Below are 6116 nucleotides of genomic sequence, written 5' to 3'. Positions count from 1 at the left end.
AAGAATATGAAAATCTTTGTAAGTTAGCTGTCCATGCAGCCATGCTACCAGCTCAAAACGTGTGTGCATGTTTATTCTTAGATACGTAATATATCTAATATATAATCTTTATGTATTTGTCAGGGTATTACATGAAAGATGTGCTTCACTATCCAGCCCACTAGGGGGACTCAAGGAGTACCGTTCGGATAAGTTATAGATACAGAAGTGAATAAGTGTGTTCCTGATGAAAACACAGTGTTGTTCTATGGCTCTTCAATAAATCGCAAAAGACGATTAATGCCTCCTTGTAAGTGCATACTAGACATGGTGTCAGAAGTATAAAGACAAGAGAAGAGCAAGATGTCAAAATTTAATCCACCAGAAAGTTTTAATTTTGATCATCCAACAGAGTGGCCAATGTGGTGGCAGAGATTTGCACGCTACAGGACTGCTACAAAGCTGAGTAAAGAAGATAAAGAGGTACAGATTAGCACTTTAATATATGCTATGGGCATTGAAGCTGAGAACATCTTCAAATCGTTCACCTTTACTGCAGAGGAAAGTGCTGAGGAGTACGAGACGGTTCTCGGAATATTTGATGAGTATTTTTTGCCTAAAAAGAACGTGATACACGAGCGGGCATGTTTTCACCAGAGAGTGCAGAGGCCCGGAGAAAAGGCGGAGTGCTACATCAGAGCCCTTTACGAACTCAGTGAGAACTGTGAATTCGGTGCAAGTCGAAATGAACATATTAGAGACAGACTTGTAGTCGGAATTCGAGATAAAGAGCTTTCTAGAAGAATGCAGCTAATGACAGCACTTACACTGGAAACGGCGGTGCAAATGACGCGGCAGGCTGAAGATGTCGCGCAGCAGATCAGCCAGCAGGAGGGTCAGTCATTGAGCAGCGTGCAAGAGGTAGCCTCCAGACGTTCTTCAAAAGCAGCAGATAGGCCCTGGACGAAAGAGAAACACAAAAAAGGTGGTGAGAAAAGAAGAGAGGATACAGAGAATGAATGTGGCAGATGTGGTAAAACAGGACACAAAGACATCAGAAAATGCCCAGCAGCTGATACTGAATGCAGGAAATGCAAAAGAAAAGGACACTGGGCGAGAATGTGCAAATCAAAAACTGTGAGACAAGTGATGGCGAAAGAAGTGAGTGAAGAGAGCTTTTACCTGGGTGCAGTGAGTAACAAAAACGAGTCAGAAGAAGCTAAATGGACTGTGTTGCTTAAGATAGGTGATACTCCAGTTAGTTTTAAGATCGATACGGGAGCTGATGTTACCGTAATGAACATGGAGACATTTGAAAAACTTCACCCAAGAGCTCAGCTCCTTCAGTCAAACATAGTACTAGACAGCCCAGGTGGATCACTAAATTGCATCGGACAGTTCACTGCAGAAGCGGAGCATAAACGTAGAAAGTACGCCATTACTGTGTATGTGGTGGCAGGAGAAACTGTCAGTAACCTTCTAAGCGGACAGACAGCTGCTGAGATGGGACTAGTTAAAAGAGTAGAACAGATAAACACAGTTTTTGAAGGAGGTGGTACAATGAGAACAGAGCCGGTAAAAATACACCTGAAAGAAGGTGCCGTGCCATATGCAGTACATACGGCACGGAGGGTACCATTACCTCTACTGCCTAAAGTTAAAGCAGAACTACAGAGAATGGAGGAACAAGGTGTTGTGGAAAGAGTCACACAGCCTACAGACTGGTGTGCACCTATGGTGCCGGTCATGAAGCCTAATGGTGCCATCAGAATTTGTGTTGGATTAAATAAGCTGAATGACAACATAAAAAGACAGAGATACATGCTTCCCACAACAGACGAGATCCTAGCTAAATTAGCTGGAGCAAGCGTCTTTACATCATTAGACGCAGCATCTGGATTTTGGCAGATTCCGTTATGTAATGAGAGTAGTTTGCTGACGACATTCATCACTCCGGTGGGGCGCTATTGTTTTAAGAGACTACCGTTCGGGATCAGCATAGCTCCAGAGATCTTCCAAAGAAAAATGAACGAGCTTCTAGCGGACATGGAAGGAGTTGCTGTATACATGGATGACGTGATTGTGTACGGGAAGGACAGGGCAGAGCACGACAACCACTTGAAGATAGTACTAGAAAGGATGAAAAGTGTGGGTCTCAAATTGAATAAAGACAAGTGCGTATTCAGGAAAGCAGAGTTGAGTTTCCTGGGACATGTCGTGGATGCACAAGGTGTCAAAGCAGACCCTGAAAAGGTACGTGCAATAAGTGATTTGCAAGAACCAAACAATGTAAATGAGTTGAGGAGGGCGTTAGGCCTCATAAACTACATGAGCAAATACATCCCAGACTTGGCAACGAAGGGAGGTCCTTTGTATGAGATGCTCAGGAAAGGACGTGCATGGGCATGGGATGAACCACAGAAAAGTGCATTCAGCTCACTTAAAAGCGCGCTCACTAAAGCTCCAGTCCTGGCACACTATGATCTGGGAAAAGAAACAGTGGTATCAGCAGATGCTAGCAGTTACGGTATTGGTGGTGTTTTACTGCAAAAGCATGGAAACAGCTGGAAACCGGTCGCGTACTGTTCTAGAAGGCTGACAGATTCTGAAACAAGGTACGCCCAGATAGAGAAGGAATGCCTTGCAGGCGTATGGGCGTGTGAAAGGTTCCAGAAATACTTGGTGGGCATGGACACATTTAAATTAATTACTGATCACAAGCCATTAATACCACTGATCAACAGTAAAGACTTGGACACTGTGCCAGTGAGATGTCAGAGACTTTTGCTGAGACTCATGCGTTTTAATGCGAAAGCGGAGTATGCGCCTGGCAAAAGCTTGGTTGTTGCGGACGCACTGTCACGTAGCCCATTGAACACTACAGAGGACTTCATGACAGCAGATGTGAGTTGTCACGTGAATGCAATCATCGGATGTCTGCCAGTGTCACAGCGTAAGTTGACAGAAATAAAAACGGAGACACAAAAGGATGAGCAGCTACGGACTGTAGAGAGATTTGTAACCGAAGGATGGCCAGAATATGCTAAAAGCGTTCCTAACAGTGTACAGAGTTTCTACAAATGGAAAGACTCTTTGTCTGTGAGTGATGGACTGATTGTGCTAGGGAATCGCATAGTAATTCCAAAAGTAATGAGACATGAGATGCTTAGCAGAATTCATGATGGACACCAAGGTTTGTCAAAATGCAGGGCACGGGCTCAAGAGACTGTGTGGTGGCCCGGAATTTCTGAGGATATTAGACAAAAGATAGAAACATGCAAGTTTTGCATAGAAAACAAACGTGCACAACGCAAAGAACCTCTAAAGTCAACACCACTGCCTGAAAGACCGTGGCAGCGAATAGCCACCGACTTGTGTATGCATAAAGGAAAACAATACCTGGTAGTATCTGACTACTACTCGCGCTACTTGGAAATTCTTCTGCTACATAGCACTACAGCAGAGCATGTCATTCAGAGACTTAAAGCATTGTTTGCGAGATTCGGCATACCAGAACATATTGTTAGCGACAATGGACCGCAGTTCTCCAGTGACACCTGGAGAAGCTTTTGTGGTATGTATGATATTCAGCACATTACATCAAGTCCATATAATCCACAGGGCAATGGACAGGCTGAACGGGCAGTTCAGACAGCGAAGCGCATTCTGAAACAGGATGACCCGTTAATAGCACTCATGTGTTTTCGAGCCACCCCTACCTCTTCTACAGGGGTCAGCCCAGCAGAATTGCTTATGGGGAGGAAAATACGTACTACCCTACCCACCTTACCGAAAAACCTAAGACCAAAGTGGCCAAGCAAATCAAGTGTAAAAGAAAGAGACAAAGCCGCAAAAGAAAAACAAGCATACTACTTTAACAGACGACATGGCGTGAAGGACTTACCTGTTCTGAGACCTGGAGATTCAGTCTTGTTAAAGTTAGACGATGAAGCAAAGTGGAAGGGACCTGCTACCGTGATGGCAGAGAGCGCTACTCCAAGGTCATACGAGGTCTTCAGCGAAAAGGAGGGAGAGAAAAGGAGAAATCGCAGGCATCTTCAGCTGCTGCCAGATGGAGTTTCTGGATTTACTTTAATGACAGAGGAGAATTTAGAACAGTCACCATTAAAAGTTCAACCTCATGTGGACTCTGATGTACCTGTAGGGACAATTGCTAGGAAACCTAACATCACTAGATCAGGCAGAGTAAGCAAGCCTGCTGAGAGACTGAACTTATAAAAGAGAGAAAAAGTGACAACATATTGTCAGTAACAAATATCTTTATTGAATTATGTGACCAGGCTTGGTTATACTGAATAATAATGAATATCCTGAAATGTGATGGGAAGAATTCAGAAACAGTGATGTGTGACAGCAGAGTAATGAATGAGTAATGTTATGTTTGGTTTGAAAAAAACATGTTCGGGTGAGTTCTAAATGGTTAAATACATAGTCTTTGTATGGGGTGAAGTAATAGAAAATTATGTAATAATTATAACGTAAATAATGTAAATGTAACCTCAGGCATTTGACTTAAAGGGGGAGGTGTCAGGGTATTACATGAAAGATGTGCTTCACTATCCAGCCCACTAGGGGGACTCAAGGAGTACCGTTCGGATAAGTTATAGATACAGAAGTGAATAAGTGTGTTCCTGATGAAAACACAGTGTTGTTCTATGGCTCTTCAATAAATCGCAAAAGACGATTAATGCCTCCTTGTAAGTGCATACTAGACAGTATTGTTTTTAGTCTATCAATACAACATACTGGTGTTGGCCTTGTTTTAGAATAGCAGAAGCAGTTAATTAAAGACAAATGTTTTGGACACTTGTTGCATGTGTCTGGATAACATCAGTGTGTGGGGAATTAAATGCAACCTCAAATATTTAAATTGTTCATGACAAAAATCCTACATGTTTACTCCAAGCAAAGTGTGTTCCACTAGTCTTGGTCATGAATAGTTATTTCATTTGTGTGAATCCATGAAGAGTTAGTTAATACACTTATGTATTTGTTGTATATTTTAGACCAGTATGCACATGCATCGCAGAGAGTAAATTCCAGTTTCAGTTCCAGCTTGTATTATTTAAATGATGTAGAGATGTATATATGTATATGATGATGTATAGCTAGAGACAGCGAGAGTTTTTGGCACAACCTGTTTTGCTTTGTTTTTCACCGTGACTTGCATCCTTCAATTTGGCTGAATCATCCTTACTAATATACAGTATGTCAACATACAGTATACCATATATGTTAACATAACGTAACGCATGCTTACATGTTACATGAAAGGTGACAGTAATATTTAATACATTTACTGTTACGCGTTGTGTACTATCATGTATCGCAGCGTACAGTCATTACTCACGATGACTCAGCTTTAAACTGTAAGCCATATAGCGACTGTTTATGTTCATGTTGTAAATAACACTGAATATTTAGTCATATTTGAGTTCAGACAGCACATACATACAGACGCCTGTTATGTATTTAACCCAGATTATTACATAAATAGTAAAACTGGAATAAATAAAACATCATGTGCAGTGAACAGAAGTCGATGAAGCAGAACTGCAGGTTTCAGCAACAACGGTGCAGTAAATATAACCTACAATTTATTAGTAAATAATTTATTTGTTCAACAGGAAAATACCTCATACAAGAGAATACAATGAAATACCACAAATATGATCCAAATAACACCTAATGTGAATTTATTTTAACAAATAAAAATTAACATAAAAATAAAAATAAAGGAACGTTGGGACAAAGATAAACGCCCTTTCCTGAGAACAAAATGTGAATTACAGGCTGTAATTACGCTTTGAACTCGCCTGAACTCAGACGCACAGCATTCGAGGGTCACGCACATAGACACGCCCCCTCACTGAGAAGGAACATGTTTTAAACGCCGACTTCTTCAAAATAAAATTCCAGATGTAAATACATAACTTCATAAAAACATGCAAATAATTACGTGTTGGGTTTCTCAATAGTCTAAATTGTTTTTATTTATTTTGGGATAAAATATACAATATATAGCTACAAAACGTATTGTTCTGGTTGTTTACGCTGAAAAGTAATTTTTTTAACGACTTTTATTTTGTAAAATGAATTGCCGGTACAGTGCGTCA

Source organism: Megalobrama amblycephala, linkage group LG17 (genome assembly GCF_018812025.1).
Source record: "Megalobrama amblycephala isolate DHTTF-2021 linkage group LG17, ASM1881202v1, whole genome shotgun sequence".
NCBI lineage: Eukaryota > Metazoa > Chordata > Actinopteri > Cypriniformes > Xenocyprididae > Megalobrama > Megalobrama amblycephala.
Note: the sequence above shows the minus strand (reverse complement) of the source record.